The sequence below is a fragment of the Pleurodeles waltl genome, chromosome 4_2, assembly GCF_031143425.1.
Source record: "Pleurodeles waltl isolate 20211129_DDA chromosome 4_2, aPleWal1.hap1.20221129, whole genome shotgun sequence".
Classification (NCBI taxonomy): domain Eukaryota; kingdom Metazoa; phylum Chordata; class Amphibia; order Caudata; family Salamandridae; genus Pleurodeles; species Pleurodeles waltl.
The window spans coordinates 1,014,467,344-1,014,485,698 of NC_090443.1; the positions used below are offsets into that span (position 1 = coordinate 1,014,467,344).

Genomic DNA, 18,355 nt, shown 5'->3' on the forward strand with positions numbered 1-18,355 from the left:
AGGGTCTATTTCTGGTGTGTCAGATACCTTGCCTTCTAGGTCAGGTCTGGGGCATTCAGCTTTTAATCGAGATCTGACTTCTTTATCGAAGCTCTTTCTTAGATTGGATTGGACATATTGAGCCACTTCGGGAGGTTGGACCCAATTGGAAGATCTGGGGTGTATGATTTCTGTGGGGTCGAAGTCCAAGACCTGGCAGTGGGGTGTCGCTTTCTGAGACTTTTTTCTACTAGGAATCAGGGAATCCGAGTCATCAGAGTCGTCAGAAGAGGAATTCTTATCAGAGGAGGAGGGAGAGAAGGAGGCATCTTTCTTAGAACTATAGTTATGCTCCCTATTATGTTTCTTGCGTAATTTATCAAATGCGTCCGCATGAATTTCACTAACCCCGGCTCCAGACTCTAAATTTTTTGATATATCCTTAGCTTTTTTCGGTTCAGTTTGCGGTTGTTGTTGTCCTTGCATCCAGCCCTGAGATCGGGCGTAGTCAAATAGCTGCCCCGAGAAGGGGCCCAATGCTCTCACCAGGGCATCATTTACCGATTGCTGGACCCTGGTGTCAAGGGCTTCCACTAGATCTACCTCTAGTTGATTGCCCAACTCCTCTGTATAATATTCAGTCTCCTGGTCATCCCACTGAGCCATGATCGGAGTCTTAAGGAAAAGTACCTTTGATATATTAATATATAGCGTGCAGATAATTTGCTATAAATGGGGGAGTGCAGAACCCCCAAATTCAGGCCAGAAATGGAATGCCCTTGATTAGAATGTGGAGGGAGCTGCCTGAAAGCACTCTCAGCCGTAGCCTACTTTTATTTTACAACCCAGTCAGCTTTGATGCTGCTGGGCGTCAGGGAGCAATTGCGGTGACTTGGGGGCCCCTGCACACACGCGCTGCAATCCACGAGCCGATCGATTCCAAAAGGGAAAGTGGATCGGCTCGTAGGGACGCGCGCGCATGTAAGGGAAATAGAAAGGAGACTGCAGAATGCAGCTCCGCTCCCGCTCCACTACAATAAAGGGCTTCAAAAACTGGCAAAAAGCCAGAATACCAAAGCGCCCGGTCGCTTAAATACACAAATGAAAAGCGCGCTGAATCGCGACGCTTGAAAGCGAAATAATTACAGCAATTAACATCCAATAAACATGAAAATAACAGAGAGAAATAAATCGTGTACTTATCTGCTGCGAAGCAGCAAAGAAAGAGGAAGTGACATCAAAGGTCAAATGACTTATTGCAGAGGACATGGCTAGTGATTGGACCATGTGATAGGATGTTAAGCATCTTAGGATGTGTAGTTTTTTCTGTTACTTGTATTTGATTGGCTGCTGTTTAAGTCAGTAAAGAAAGAGAAAGCATAATCGGAGCCTCCGGTCCTGACAGAATAAAAGGCTCATGTCTGTGGAATGCCCTGTGGTGCTGTGGAGGTCACAGGTTACCCCATCCAGAAGGAGGGTCCTCACCCTTCCTGTCTTCGCTGCACAATTCTTGAAACTATAGTAAAACGCTCGAGAAACACCACAGTGTTTTCTTAAGCAGAAAGTTGCAAACCTCCAACATGAGAGAGAGAGAGAGAGAGAGCGCTGAGGCATGCATGTACCATAGGCCCTGCAGGCCTCGATGGGAGGTGGACACTCACTGTTCCCTGGGGCCCAGGATTCAAAGCACATTTTAAAAGGATTCAGGACTCCAGCCTGCTTAAAGCTGTAGGACTGGTGTGTGCTGTTCATGGCCCTCTGTTACCTGTCTCCAGCATGGGCCTAAAGCATGCCCCTGCAACACAGGGGCCCTCCAAACCTTCAGGGGCACCTTCCAATCCTACAGCAGGCCCCATTCAGCCCAAAATCAACGAATGTCTGTGAGGCATGGGAGACCCAGAGGCCCCTCATCATGTTTTGTGGGGGAGGGACATCATTTTGTGCCATACCACCACCTTGATTCCACTTGAGATCTGACCAATTCTTATGTGAATCAGGAAACTCCGGAAAACATGATTATTCAGACTCACTTTCTAATGGATCTTCCTGATTATCAGGGGCTACCACAGCAAGATAATTTCTGGGTCGAAGTCTTGGATCTGTTAGCCAGGGAAGGGTTTTCTTCTCCCGTTCTAGAACAACAAAACTCCTTCCTTTACAGAGCGATATCCAGTTTTTCAAAACCATCTACATTATTGCAATGAAGGAATATAAGCCTTGCACATTTGCAAGTCTGAGGACATCTCCTAGTCAACTACTCGTTTCATTCCTAAAACCAAATTACCCTGCTTCACCTTCTAATTTAGCCAGATGGGTTGAATGGATTATGTCACAAGTATACCTTGATATTTCCACACTTCTGGCACATTCTTCCAGAGGAGCTGTGGTTTCAGAGGCCTTTCGAACCGAAGCTAAGTTAGAAGATATTCTGAGAGAGGCTGAATGGTCTTCAGCAAACACTTTTAAAGCTTTCTATTACACACCACTTTTTTAAATCTGTTTTTCTGTTTGTAAATTACTGTAAATAGCATAATGGTAGCCTCCAGGCCTGACATAAGATGCAAATGTTTCAAGTATCAATGTAGGAAAGTCCCAATTTACCACATTGGCCTCATAATCTATCATCTGCTGCAGAATGTACAGATTCAAATAAAAATGTTTATGCTAAGGAGGTGAAACCCTTGCTCCGATAGTGTTAATGTGTAAAAAAGTCAAAATAATGAGGGCCTACTGACCCAAAAAGTGCCACATACCTTCAAAATAATTTGTCTTTTCTTGTTGTATTCTTTAGTCCATGCTGTCACATAATTTGGTCCTCACGTGCTGCTTAATTCCATTGGCCTTGCTAATGCACAACTGTGTAGTACACATTGGTAGTCCAGAAAGGTTTGCTGGGTATTGCAGTTTTTGTCTTGCATTAAGTATGTTTCTATTATTGATAACTGTCTGCTATCAAAATAAACAGCAGGAAAGACAGCATAATATGTGCAACCCTGTCTCTAATAACAATTGGAGCATTCCTACATTAACACTTTGAAATGTGCATTAACACTCATTTTATTGACATTGTAAAAAAGAAAACACATTTTTCAAGTGAAAAAATGCAATTTATGATTTTGAAGAATCTATCTTCCGCCACACAAATCTATATATGTTTTGCCTCTTGCCGGTGCTGGTTGTACCAAAATTCTCGCCTTGTGTAACAAGCTTTGGCAAAGCCAACAGATAAGGGGTTAAAGTGCTAACATCTTAAGCATTGGGACTTCGAAGCAAGCAACACAGGAGGGAGCTAGCAGGAGTGGACGCGGAGGTGAGAGGGTGGTTATAATTTTAAAGTAGTCTCTCATGAACTTAAATGTAAGCATTGAAGTGGAGGTGGAAGAACACACCCAAACAGCCAATAGTATTAGTTGAGAGATAAATACCCCACGGGCAAGAGCCAAGACGTCAGAGGCAGATTTAAAAAAAGCAAGCAGTCAAATGGACAGATCAAAATCCCACTCTACATATATTGGGAGCAGCATGTCAGTCTAATAGCTGCGCTGTCCAAGCGCTGCCCTACAAATGACCCTGCTCATAAACCCCAGGGAGAAAGGACAGAGGAGGAGAGAAGAAAACTCCTCTGTTGCAGCAACCAGTTGACCTCAAGTGGCAGCCTTTACACACTCACAAATGAAGGCCACACCTGCCCAAGGTTCCTACTGACACTTTTGACATCCTCCTTTCAAATTCTGGTCTAAAAAGACTTGGGGGCATATTTATACTCCGTTTGCGCCGAATTTGCGTCGTTTTTTTCGACGCAAATTCGGCGCAAAACTAACGCCATATTTATACTTTGGCGTTAGACGCGTCTAGCGCCAAAGTATGAGGAAAGAGCGTCATTTTTTTGCGTGAACGTCTTCCTTGCGTTAATGAGATGCAAGGTAGGCGTTCCCGTCCATAAAAATGACTGGGGCAAGGGGGCATGACTCCTGTCTTTACTAAGACAGGAGTCATGTAAATGGCGTCTGGGCGTCGTTAAAAATGGCGCAAATCGGGTGGAGGCGATTTTTTTGCGTCAACCTGACTTGCACCATTTTTAAGACGCCCTAACGCCATTTTCCCCAACGCAGGCGCTGCCTGGTGTACGTGGTTTTTTTCCACGCACACCAGGCAGCGCCGGTCTGCTAGCGCCGGCTAACGCCATTCAATAAATACGGCGCCCGCATGGCGCTTCAGAATGGCGTTAGCCGGCGCTAAACTTTTTGACGCTAAACTGCGTTAGCGCAGTTTAGCGTCAAAAAGTATAAATACGGGCCTTGATCCCAGCTTTGTTTTCTTTATTTCTATATTTTTATTGTACTCTTGTCCCCTGCAGTCTAATTGGGCATCTTCTTGAGCTACTCTCCTCACAAAACTTTGAAATGACAATTCTGTATTTCGTTACAGTCACTGCTGTTCCAAAAATGAATATTTGCAGTTTTGTCAAGGTCTTGCTTTTAATTAATCTCTCTGGACTTCAAAAATTAAGCGCAGATGTAATCGATGTTTCCCCACTAGGACCCAGATTTAAGAGAGCCTAATGCCTCCTTGCGCCACATTAGTGTCACTTTTTATGGCGCTAATGTGGCCCAGCGAGGCCAAATTCACCACGCCATATTTACAACGTGGCACAATGCATGTACTGGTCCACTTTGTACGCCTTGTGCCACATTATGCCTGTGTCAGCCATGATGTAGGCAAAGGGGGCGTTCCCCCATTAGGGGGGACTGAAAAATGGCGCAGTGGAATCTAAGAGATTCCAATGCTCCATTTTTACCGGCTATTTTTAACACCTGCTCCGGACAGGCGTTAAAAGGGTGCATACCATTGTTCTCTGCAGGATTAGCGCCAAACTGGTAGGTGCACAAATTCAGGCACAGCTGTCCCATCAGAGTCAGTGTATCCATAGCGTGGGACACTGCAGCAGCTTTAATGGCTAACCTGGAAACTGCCCAACCAATGACTTGGAAAAGTGGGGTTTGTTCAGTGTGTGGATAGAGCTCAAGCAGGCAGAATGCTATTTTTCCTGGAACACTGAAAATATTTTTACCATTTCTATCTCTGGTCCCTGTCAGCCTTCTTTCGTGTTCTTCCTCCTTCAAGTCTTCTTTTAATTTTTTTCTGTTCCTCAATCTTGTTTTCATCTCTTCGTGTGCTTTGTCTTGACATGCTGTCACTCAAAATATAAAAGAGCCATCTGGTTTATCTTCATAGCTGCCAGGTTTCTCAATTCCATGCTCAACTAGTTACCCCAGTCCCAGTTTTTTCTTAGAATTCTAGAACTCTTTTAACCAGGTCTACAATTCCAAGAATTCAATGGAAAAACTTGACTAGACTAACTAGTCACGCATGAACCTGGAATTCTTTGCAACTCTATGAGGCATATTTGCAAGGAAGTGGTGTTTAGTCCTGATGCGCCACTTTTCTTGCATCCCCTTGCGCCTCCCCCAATGACACCATGGTTGCGCAGTATTTACAGTTCCTATGCACCATGACGTTTGTTACTGCAACAGGGTCAAAGTTTTTGGTGCTGTTGTTGGCGCTTTGCTGTACTAGGACCAAAAATGTTGGCGCTAGTGCAGCAAAGCACAGGGAGGCCGATGGGTCAATACAGGAGCATCACTTTAATGCCTGCTTGTGCAGGCGTTAAAAATGATGGAAAAAATGGCGCAGTGAAATCTTGTAAAGTTCTCTGCGTCATTTTTTGGGGCCTCCCTGCGGGGGATGCCCACCTTACCTACATTATGCCTGGCACAGGCATAATGTGGCGCAAAGGGGTTACAAAGTTGCGCAATACATGCTTTGTGCCACTTTGTAAATATGGCACGGGGGAATGGCCTCCTTAAAGTCGCGTTAGCGTAAAAAAAAAAGATGTTAAGATGGGGCAAGCCATTGCAGGGGGTTGTAAATATGCCCTTATATGTTGTTTTTTTTGCTTTATATTGCCACACTGAACAACTCAATTGCTTCTTGGCACTGGAGAATGGAACTGGAATACATAGAGGGAAAGACACATTTCATTAGTGCCAGGGACGGCACTGATAACTAGTTATTCTAGTGACTCACAGAATCGCTCATTATATACCCATAGCTGGCAGGTTCAGATTTTTTTAGCTAATCCTGGATTTTTATAGAATAAATGCTTTGCTTTCTGGGATATATAGTTTCATTTTCTCAATGAAACACTTAGGTTTAATTATCCCATCATACAGTGTGTGACTGGGTGAACAGTAGGGACTTGCTCACGTTGTCACCCCTTGGCAGCTACGTTAAATTAAGGGGCATATTTATGAATTTGTCACGCAGTGCAGCAAGTCACCTTGCTGCGCTGAACTGCATGAAAGGCAAAGGGTAGGATCGGAAAGGGCAGGAATGTGTCTTTTTCCCTGCGCTGGTGCTGTTTTGGCAGCCTAGTGCCAACACAGGCCGCCCTGCATCATCGTGCAAGGGTGCCTCCATTGCATGATGGATTGGTTTTGTGCAGGAAGGGGCACCATCCTGCACCAAAAAACAGTCCCTGAGGCTTTTTCCTCTTCCAATGTGTGCTGCACAATGCACCACACATAGAAGGAGGAAAAACGAGGAGAAATTAAATTATTTCTCTTCGTTACGCCGCTCCTGGGGAGGCGTATCTTTTTGGTGCATTCCCAGGTTTACCAGGTCTGGTAAATCTGGGAATGCGTCAAACACCACGTGAGTTGAGTGTGAACACACATGCAATGCCCACGGAAAGCCTCCCTAGTGCAGATTAAAGCAATGCAGCAATTTGCGCTGCATTGCTTTACTTCAGATTTATAGAGACACTCGGTGCCATACAAAGTGGCCTTTTGTGGCTTCATAAATCTCACTTAAGGTTTGCGCCATGCATGTACCACCTTGCCTAGGGCAAACACATTAAAATGGCACCTAGGGGCATATTTATTCTTTTTGGTGCAAAACTGCTAATGCAGTGTTGCATCAAAAGGTTTTCCACCGGCTTGCACCATTCTTGAACGCCAGCCGGACACCATATTCATGGAATGGTGCAAGCCGGTGCAAAGGGTAGTCTAGCGTAAAAACAAATGACGTTAGCCGGGTGGGAGTGGCGGTATGGGAGAAGGGGGTTTTGCACCTTAAAATGAAGTTAGGCAAATGAGTCTAACCAGCCTAGCGTCATTTTCTGACGCAAAACCATCCATACCACATGACTCCTGTCTTAGAAAAGACAGGAGTCATGCCCACCATCCCAATGGCCAGCACAGAGGACCAGGATCGCCTGGGCATGGCCATTGCACCCAGTGCCATGTAGGGGGGCCCACATCAGGGCCCCCAATGGCACTTTAAAAAATAAAAAAATAATACTTACCTGTACTTACCTATACTTGCCTGGGATGGGGTCCCCCATCTTCCACTGTCCCTCTGGTGTGGGCGGGAGTGTCCCCGGGGCCTGGAGAGGCACCTGTGGGCTTATTCCAGGGTGTTCCACCATGGAAATAGGCCCACAGGTCCCCTACCACCAGCCCTGACCCAGGTGTTAAATAATGGTGCAAAGCAAGCTTTGCACCATTATTTGACCCTTCCCCCCGTGCGTGATTTTAGCACGGGGATAAATATGGACCTAAGGCGATAGAGTAATTTTTTTGCACGGGAACACCTACCTTGCATCTCATTGACGCTAGGTAGGTTTCCACGTCCAAAAAATGACTTTAACTCCATAACCCGTCTAGCGCCAAAGTATAAATATGGAGTTAGTTTTGCACCGAATTTGCGTTTTAAAAATGACACAAATTTGGCACAAAACAAGTATAAATATGCCCCTTAGTGCTTATTGTGTGCCTTTGTTTTCCGGTGTTTGTTACCACCCCCAATAGTTAACACCAACACTTACTTATGGCAGTCTACCACATGGTGGCACTGTCTATTTGTGTATGGAGCACATCAGTTTAACAATTAAATGCACATTTTAAAAATAAGTTTAGAGTGTCCAGGCCATTCTTAATGCTTTGGGTTGCCTGGAATTATCCAAACTTTTACATCTATAGGAAAGTGATGTTTAGAAGGAAGTATTTAAACTGACATATGGCAGTAATTGCAGTTCCAGTAGGTAGTACAGCCTACAGTACCAGTATGAACAAGACCTCGGGCTGTGGATCACAAATTAAGCACTAGAGTTGGGCGAGCCACTGAAAGCTCCAGCCAGAAGCCTGGCTTTGTTTCAGGTCTTGAGCACAAAACGCACAAGCTTTATTTTTGCTTCTGCCTGCCACCCACGCTCTATCATCATGTGTATAGAACTAAAAATAAAGCATAAACCTTGGGTATTAAAAAGGAAAGAAATAGGAAGCCATAGAGTGGGTAATTCGCCTAATGTGAACCAGAAAACCAGGGACAATCCTGGCTTCCCTTCCTGACCAAAGTGTGTGATACTTGGCACATATTTTATTTTACAGTCTCTCCCTTTTCTGCGTTAACACTAGTAATGCCTGAGTTCATGAGGTGCACTGTTGAAAAATAATCTGATGTTTTATGCTGAATCACTTCTGCATGTTAAAGAAATATATATATTTTTTTATTTTAAGAGCCGCTCATTTTCACATGATGTTTGTTGCATGATTTAGATCCCTTTACTCAGGGCTAGGTTGTTCACTCTTGGCTCGGCTCTTCCTGTTAATTTGTTGGCTCGCCCACCTCTTTTAAGCACTGGTTAAATTACAGTCATATTCAACACATTTAAATAATACTGCTTAGTAAGCAGTAAGGTGAGCTTGTGATTAGTCGCTCACAGAACAACAGAGCCAATGGGTGAAGAGGGCTGACCCACTGCTTTGTGCTGGTTGTCATGGTGAGAAGACTCCAGGCTTGAATGACACCAGAACGGACCAATGAACAAAGAGGATCCACCGAAGGCACCTTTTGAGATATCTTACGCAAAGAGAACGAGTGAGAAGACTTGAGCCCGTTTGCACGCATGCGCAGTAGCACAGGGCCACATAGTGGTGAATACTTGCCTGGCCTCTTTGCTGCCCATTCGTGGCCTCTCATCGCGCACAGCGAAGAGCCCGGGGAACAGCCGCCTTTCCTCGCCGAGGAGCCTCTCCCTGTTTCCGTAGTTATTTCGCTTTTTTGATTGATAAACCTATTTTTGGTGTCGACTGCTGTTATTTGTTTTTTAATATAATTGAGGGCGGGCACCGGTGTAGGATTTCGAATAAAACAATGCCCCTTCAGCAGAGAGAACAAAGCTGTAGAGAAATATAAATTGTGGTCCAAAAATAAGCAGGATAATGTCATCCAAAAATGAAAAGGGAATAATCCCACAGAGTACGCCGCCGGTGACGGCCTCACATAGGGATTTCGGAAGTTTTATTTCCGGAGCCTTCTTAGCGCAGTAGGCAGCGCGTCAGTCTCATAATCTGAAGGTCGTGAGTTCGAGCCTCACAGAGGGCACAGTGATATTTTTTTAAAAAAAATATTACTGAGGCAAAACGTGCATCACGATTAATTTATAAATACACCATGCTGCGTGTAGAGGATTGATTTCTATCATGCATTTACATTTGAACTGTATTTTATTACAAGCACGGAGGCTCCTATTATGCTTATCTTCTCTTGCTTTAATTCAAATAGCAGCCAAGAAACTACAAATCCCAGCAGACCCCGCTGGGAAACTACAATAACGAATATGTCATACAATATGTCATAGAGTATGTAACCAATCAGATGCACAGAGGGGTATAAACATATTGGCTGATAGCAACAAGTCCTCTTTTCTTGCTGCTAGCAGTCAAGATAAGTACTATCTTCTACTCATTTATTAATTTTCGTTTTGCGTGTATATATTTAACCTGGGCATAGTTTGTTCGAATTTTCCACTTAATGTATGTTGTTTTGTCTTCTTATATTCCGTATCATTCCGTTTTCTCCTGAATATTTGGGAAATTCCTTTCCCTTCGCTTCGCGCCCCAACGTTCTAACTTGAACGCCTGGGGCGCGCGCGCACGCTCTATCCGCCGCATTCCTCTCAAGCGAGCGGACGGAGCTTCTGACAGCTGAACGCGCGTCAGATCAGCTGTTTTTTCTCTTCAGCTGAGGCTTGCCGGCTGTTCTCTGCGGCATTGCTTCAGCGTACACGCGTTCGGCAGCGCTCCTTTGCCTCAAGTTTCTTCGTCCTTTTCTTTGGCTGCGGTCGCGCCTTTACATTTGGAAAGGTTTTTTAAACCTCTACGACATCGTCATAGTGCACTCTACTGGGCTTGTCAAACACCGTTTTTTCTCAATACAAGCACTTTATTTCACGGTTGGTTCTTTCATTTATTTATTTAACCTGTTGAAAGGGAAATTTTAGTTATTTATTCGGAATATGGAAAATTACTCAGAAGAGGATGACGCTCAGCAATTCAAGGAAGATTTGGACTCTTTTATTAAAGATTCGGTCCAGAAAGCGGTTTCTGCTTCAATCTCGGGGGTTTCTAAAACATTTGAGGCCTCTATTAGAAAGTTAATCTCTTCAGCCTCGCCTTCTAAATCCAAAAAAAGAAAGGCAGACAAGGCTCAGGATGACTCCGACTCTCCGGTTAAGAAAGTTTCTAACCAGGCTTCCACCCCTAGCACTTCCTTTCCTATACAGATCACTAATCTGGGAGATACTGATGATGACATGGGTGATTCAGATTCGGATAAAGATTCGGATAAGGAGGATCCAGACATAATGATCTGGCCAGGGCCTACGGAGAAGAGGCGTAAAACTTCTCTGAGTCAACTGGGAGAGTCTTCTCAAACAAAATTAAAAAATACCTTAGTGGACTTCGCGGGCCAACCGATGTTTGACCCATCCCTTATCCGTCACCCAAATTCCACTGAATGGACTCCCTGTGATCATGTATCGGAATACGTACTTAAGAACTTACGTCAACCTCTAGAGAAACTGGTACGTAACAGACTCAAATCTGAGTGCCCCAGGCCTTCACTACCGAACAACATCACTAATACTCCGGCCATTGATCCAAATATCATAATGTTTTTCACAAAATTTGGCAAAGATCCCAAAAAAGGTGTGGACAGAGCCTGGACCAACTGTCAGGACAGGCTGCTGGATATCTCCGGTCCACTCACTAGAATTTTGGATCTAGCAGAAGAGGCTAGAATGGAGGGCAAGAAAGTGGATCCGGTTGTACTCTCTAATTGGGCCCAAAGGGCGATATGTCTTCTTGGAAATGCTAACGCCTCTATGGCACAGGAAAGGCGGAAGAGTCTACTCCTTAAAATCGACCCTAAACTCAATTCTCTCGCAACCAAGGAGACGGGTCCAGAAGCCAACGGTTTGCTGTTTGGAGACTCTTTCCTCAAAGAACTCAGCAAATATGTTCAAACTTTTGCTTCAATGGACAAGGCGCAGTCTTCCATGAACAAAATCTTTCACTCCCGTGTTTTTGGAAGAGCCGGCAAAGGCAGGAGCCGCTTTGCCGGCCGCTACACCCAGAGGGGTGCGGTCAATCAGACCAGAGGCTCCTCTTCATACCCTCAGGAGTACAAGCCACAGTTCTATCCACAAAGGTATCGCTCCTTCAGACGTGGCTTCAGGTCCAGAGGCTCCCAAAACGCAGGTAAGCGTTCCTCCTTGTGGCTCATTGTTGGTGGGAGGCCGGACGGCTTTGTTTGTGACAAATTGGCGGTCTCTAACCGCAGATCCTTGGGTCCTGCAGACAATTTCAGGATATCACATAGAACTCTACTCGATTCCTTTCCAACATCATCATCCAAAACCCTTAAAGTTTTCCGAACAGCAAAACACTCTTCTTTCTCGCGAGGTTCATTCTTTACTCCTCAAGCATGCGATAGAGCCATGCGCTCCTCACCCTTCAGGCTTTACAAGCACTTTGTTTCTCGTACAAAAGAAGAACAAGAAATTTCGTCCTGTGATAAACCTCAAATTGTTCAACAATTTTGTCGTTTATCACCATTTCAAGATGGAATCTATTCTCCATCTCCGAGATTCGTTGTTAACAAACGATTGGATGGTCCGCTTAGACCTACAGGATGCATACCTTTCCATTCCCATTCATTACTCCTTCAGGAAGTTTCTACAATTTCAGTGGAACGGCCAATTTTATCGATTTACATGTCTTCCATTTGGCCTCTCCTCGGCTCCTTGGTGCTTTACCAAGGTGTTGAAACCAGTCATAACTCATCTACGAGCTCAGGGAGTCAGAATTATCGTATACTTAGACGACTTCCTAATCCTTCACCAGGACAGATCCACTCTCATACAACATGTGGACATGTTAGTTTCTCTTCTTCAAAAGTTAGGTTTTCTGATAAACAACGACAAATCCAACCTCATTCCATCTCATCACATGGAATTCTTGGGGTTTCTCGTAGACTCTATCAAGGCTACTCTTCATCTTCCGGCCCAAAAAATTTCCCATATCAAGAAAGAAATACACTTAGTTCTCAGCAAATCACAACTTACGATCAAAGGTCTCGCCCGGATAATTGGTCTGTTAGCATCATCCATTCAAGCTATATTTCCAGGTCCCCTTCATTATCGAGCACTCCAGCGTCTAAAAATCCGACATCTAAGAGAGGGCTTTACTTACGAAGACCTAATCTTGCTGGATCACGAATCCCGGATCGAACTTCAATGGTGGCTCGATCATCTAGATGCTTGGAATGGCCGGGCAATATTCTCTACAGCACCAGATCTTGTTTTAGAATCCGATGCAAGTCGGACTGGTTGGGGCGCAAGATGCGATCAGTTCTCGACTGGAGGTTTATGGTCAAGAGAGGAGTCATATCTGCACATAAATTGTTTAGAGATTCTTGCAGGTTCCTTTGCGATCCAAACCTTCGCCAAAGACAGGGTAAGTTGTTCTATTCTCCTCCGGATGGACAACCTTTCTGCGGTTCGTTACATAAATCATCTTGGAGGTACTCGGTCAAAACCCCTGGCCGAGCTAGCAAAGAGTCTATGGGAATTCTGTCTCCAAAATCAGATTTCGCTTCGAGCAGAGTATCTTCCAGGAGAGATGAACACAATCGCAGATTGGTGTTCCAGATATCTCCAAGATTCGAGCGATTGGCGTCTTCACCCCTCAGTATTCAACGCTCTTTCTTCCAAATTCGGTCCCTTCTCGGTCGATCTTTTTGCTTCTCGTTTAAACAGCCAGATCCCTCGGTACTACAGCTGGCGTCCAGACCCCCAGGCTTTGGCCACCAATGCTTTCCAACAGGACTGGTCCAATCAAATCAACTATGCTTTTCCTCCTTTCATAATGATTTCCAGGGTTTTGGCGCAGGTTCGCCGTCAATCCACCAGAATCCTCTTGATTACCCCCCTCTGGCAAGGTCAGCCTTGGTTCCCGTTAGCCCTCGAGCTACTTATAGATCTCCCCGTTCTTCTTCCAAGTTTCCCATCTCTATTATTGAATCCTCAAGGTCATCCCCACGACCTAATAATCAGTCAATCCCTTCAGCTAGTTTCTTGGATGGTTTCGGGTCTGCCTGGAGAACCCCAGGAATTTCGCAGGAAGCTGCAAGCTTCATACGACAGGCCTGGGCTCCTGGCACAACCAAAGCTTACAAGTCAGCATGGTCTGTCTGGCATAATTGGTGTCTGCTCAGGGGTGCCAATCCCTTTTCAGCAGATATAGTCCTAGTTGTAAATTTTTTAGCTTCCTTGGCAGCCCAAGGAAAGGCCTACAGAACGGTCAACATGTACAGGTCGGCTATTTCAGCGGAACATGACAGAGTAAACAATAAACCTGTCGGTGAACATCCTCTGATTTGTCGTTTATTGAAAGGAATCCGTTTTACCAAACCTCCTTTACCGAAGTACAATTTCATGTGGGATGTTAATGTAATGCTACGATTTTTCTTATCTCAACCGCCTAATTCCCTTTTATCTCTAAAGTTGCTTTCTGCTAAATTAACCATGCTTCTTTGTCTGGTGTCTCTAAAACGTATTTCTGATGTTAGAGCTCTAGATGTGACCTCAGTTCAGTATACCCCTCAAGGTGTTTTCTTTCAGGTACAGAAACGAACAAAAACTAATTTAATGTCTGTTTTTTATCCTTACTTTCCTGAGCATGTTAACTTATGTGTAGGAAATTGCTTGAAGGAATACATTTTTAGAACCAAGGATTTGAGGAAGTCCTCTGAAGCTCAACTCCTCGTCTCTTTCAGACCCCCTCATAAACCTGTAACTTCCACTACTTTAGCACGATGGGTGAAATGGATGATGGAATTGGCTGGCATTAACACCTCCATTTTCGGTGCCCATTCTACCAGAGGAGCTATGGCTTCCAAAGCCTTTTGGACAGGTTTGAGCTTAGGGGACATCCTCAAGTCCGCTGATTGGTCAAATGTCTCAACTTTTAGAACCTTTTATTGCAAGCCTGTATCCCATGTAGCTAATTCAATAATTTCTATGCTTTGAACTAAGCATAATAGGAGCCTCCGTGCTTGTAATAAAATGGAGATTTTCTTAGCTTTAGTGAAGGAAAGTCTTGATTTTATTAAAACACGGAGGCGAGTATTATCCCACCGCTTTGGGTCCATTATTAACCCTCCCTTTATTCTCATTAGGTACAACTTCCACTACCAACCAGTCAACTTAAGATCCTGCCTTCATCCTACCAGGATACTCCGCAAGCGGCATCTTCTCCGACTCATGAAACGACTCTATTCCAAGACCTCTTCATTCCCAATTTGGATCAAAAGACTATTCATGTTGTCTATCGTTTGGAGGCTCTATTTTCATTCATATTGGCATGTATTATTTTGTTGTTGATAATACCTTTATTTAGACTATCTTAACTGCTCTACAAGAAAAGAGGACTTGTTGCTATCAGCCAATATGTTTATACCCCTCTGTGCATCTGATTGGTTACATACTCTATGACATATTGTATGACATATTCGTTATTGTAGTTTCCCAGCGGGGTCTGCTGGGATTTGTAGTTTCTTGGCTGCTATTTGAATTAAAGCAAGAGAAGATAAGCATAATACTCGCCTCCGTGTTTTAATAAAATCAAGACTTTCCTTCACTAAAGCTAAGAAAATCTCCATTCTCGCCTGCTCGCCTAATACAAAAACGTTCACTCGACTACACATACAATTTGCATATATAATGTCAGAATTTTCGACCTTTCCCCATGCAACATATATTTCTGTTTTACCAAACATCATTTAGCACTTCAGGTTACAATGCATTTTATGGAACTTGTCCCAAACGAATTCCAAAAAAAGCAAGGGATTGAATGGTGTGTTTTTTACAGATTGAATGGTGTTTTTTTTACAGATATCATTTAAAAAAGTTACTGAAATTACAGAATTTTCATCTGATCATTATTTAGCAAGAGGCGCCACCCACTCCTGGCTCCAGGATTCAGGATCTGGGAGGACCCTCACTCCTAAACTGTCCATTGTGTCAAAAGCACAGCTTCTGAACCTGACAACTGGACATTTTAACCATTTTTGCCAGCAGGGGAAACACAGAGGAAACATACTGCTCATGAGAATCAGAGCAGGACTGGGAACCCAAAGCAGCCCTGGCAAATTCAGAGAATGTGGAAAAATGGCAAAAACAACGCATTCTACAAAACTTTTTTTCATTATATATTCAATTGTATTGTTTTTTAAACAAGCATAGTAAATGATGGCCCTACAGCCTACCAGGATACAGCAATCTTTATTGGGGCTCCTCAACGATTCCCTCACCATCACCCTCTAACCCTGCCTCCATTGCTCCCTTGCCGCTCTCTCACATGTATTTCATTTGTTTTATAGCTTTATAGCGTCTTTCTTACCAGCGTAGGCTGTTGGAGCACTTTATATCACACACACGTTCAGAGAAAAGGAATCATAGGTGTATAAACGGTGTATATAAAATGTTACATAGGACGAAGGAGGCTGAAAGGTGCAGGATTCACGTCATCCATACTGCTGGGTACTGTTTAAGAGTGCTTGGTCTGGGGAAGCATCAACTCAGGATTCAGAACTTAACACAATGGTTGAGGTTGATTTTACAAATAACAATTCATTTCTATCTGAATAAACTCTTTTTAGTAAAATTAGGATAATCAAAGACTGGGGAAAAAACATAACAGTCTAACCTGTACCACGCAGTTTGCACGCACTTCTTTGATAGAAGTTCGTAGCTCACTGAGCTAGCTTATGATTGTAACTTATGAACTGCACAGTAACAAAATGACCTCTGTGAGAAAAGCAGTAACCCTCTGATCAATGCACATTAAATACTGTTTTGCAATCAACACAGTACACATTCTTTGCAGCAGGTATATTAACCCACTGCGCTACCTTAAATGAGTCAAAACTGCTGGTAGACAAAAATCGATCTCTCACCAGAGTTATCTTGACAATTTTAGTGTTACTGTTGCTTGAAAGCTGTTGGATATACAAGAAACTCTGAGGTGCTTTTAAAATTACTGCACTGGTACAAAACCACCCTCCCTATCCCACCTTTAGGGCCTCCCAGGAAAACACCCGATGCCTGTTACGGCCAGTCTGGCTTTGATGAAAATACCTCAAGTTAAACTGTCTCCACTGGATTGTGAATGCCAAGTCCCCTCCTTTTTTGCATCCCACTAGTATATGTGCTACTCCCATCACACATTCGCCATCATTCACTAGCATCTCCCAGGTGTCTGTATGTTGTGTCTGGGTGTGCTGAATGGTCTTTTTAGAGGGGTGAGTTGCATACTCAATCTAGTGACTGAGTCATGCCTATTAGCTTGAATTGCTCTGTATTTCTGGAGGTTTGTAACTATGCAGTTTATCTCTTCTGCTCCCTCTGCCTCACCTTCCTTTCTCCCGGCCTCACCCAGCTTTCTCTCTGCCACACCATCCTTTCTCTCCACCTCACCCTCTCTCCATCTCAACCTGCCTTCCTGTCAACCTCTGCATCCTTTCACTTCTCCCTGTTTTGTCTTCATTTCACCCTCTTCTTTCTCTGCCTCACCCTTCTCTCTCTGTACCTCATCCTCCTCACTGCCTGCCTTAGCCTTCTCTCTCTCTGCTTCACCCTCATCTTTTCCTTAACTCGCCATTCTCTCTCTCTCTGCCTTGCTGTCCTCTCTCTTTCCACTTCGCCATCCTCTCCCTGTCCCACCAGCTCCACCTCATCCTTCTGCCTTCCGCCTCACCCTTCTCTCTGCCTCGCACTCTTCTCAATCTCTGCCTTTGCAGCCTTCCTCTCGCTCTCCACCTCACTGCCCTCTTCTTCGCTGCCCTCCCTCTCTTTGCCTCTCCCTTATTCTTCCACCTATATACCTCACTTCTCTCTGCTTCACCATCCCCTCTTTCCACCTCTAGCTTGTCTCTCTCCTTCTGACCCTTCTTGAAGTCCTTTACTTTGATACTGCTGCATGTTGGGTACCAATTTTGTGCATGTAATAGAATCTTAAGCTGCATCTGCATATGTGCTTGTGCATGTCTGGGGTGGGTGCAATTGGACCTTGCAGTTTTGCTATGATGTACTTGTTCCTCACTGGCAGCTCTCCACATTTTGAACAGCGGAAGCACAAGGGCGTTTATTATATATAGAGGCCCTCATTTATGGGGAGGTGGCGTATGGCTGCGCAGCAAATCACCATGGTGCAAGGGCGCCTGTTTTGTCAACAGGATTGTTTTTGTGCAGGAAGGAAGCGTCTAACTGCACAAAAACAATCCTGAGAGGCATTTTCCTCTTTCCATGTGTGCTGCAGAAAGCAACACACACGGAAAGAGGAAAAAACAAGGAGAAATAAAAATATTTCTCTTTGTTACTCCTCACCTCGGGAGGCGTAATATTTTGGTGCATGCCCAGGGTTACATGGTTTTATAATCTGGGGAAGCGTCAAAATCCATGGGGGTTGTGTTGGAACACTCACCGCAACGCCCATGGAATGCCTCTTGAGCGCAGAGTAAGGCAACACAACAAATTTGTGCTGCCTTGCCTTACTCCATATCTTTGGGGCCATTCAAAGTCACGCAAAGTGGTTTTGTGTGGCCTCACATATATGATTTTGTAGTCTGCAATGCTGGAGTGTCACAAAAAAATGACACTCCAGCGGCACAAGGGACTCATAAATATGCCCAAGAATGTGCTCATGACCATGCAGATGACACGTATTTTAAAAAAATAGTAATGACTTGTGATTCTTTTTAAGGGTGTGGGTAGTGCGTACACATTTGCAATCTGAGCAGAACCGACCAGACATCAAATGTGGGCCAATTTCAATCCTTAACTGCCCACTGTGCCAACAGCACAGCTTCTGTAGCTGACAACTGGGCTGGATTTGATGGCTAGTTTCTCAACACATTTTTCAATGCAAGTTCTTTGGCCAGGATGGAGTTTAGGGGATGATTTGATTGTCTG

At 44.3% G+C, this 18,355-nt stretch overlaps 1 non-coding gene across 1 annotated transcript; it reads left to right on the top strand.

Moving 5' to 3' along the window:
* The first annotated feature begins 9,353 nt into the window (after nt 1–9,353).
* Nucleotides 9,354–9,426, top strand: TRNAM-CAU (transfer RNA methionine (anticodon CAU)). Its single transcript has one exon. It is a non-coding gene; the product is annotated as a tRNA-Met (tRNA).
* The last annotated feature ends 8,929 nt before the right edge of the window (nt 9,427–18,355 follow it).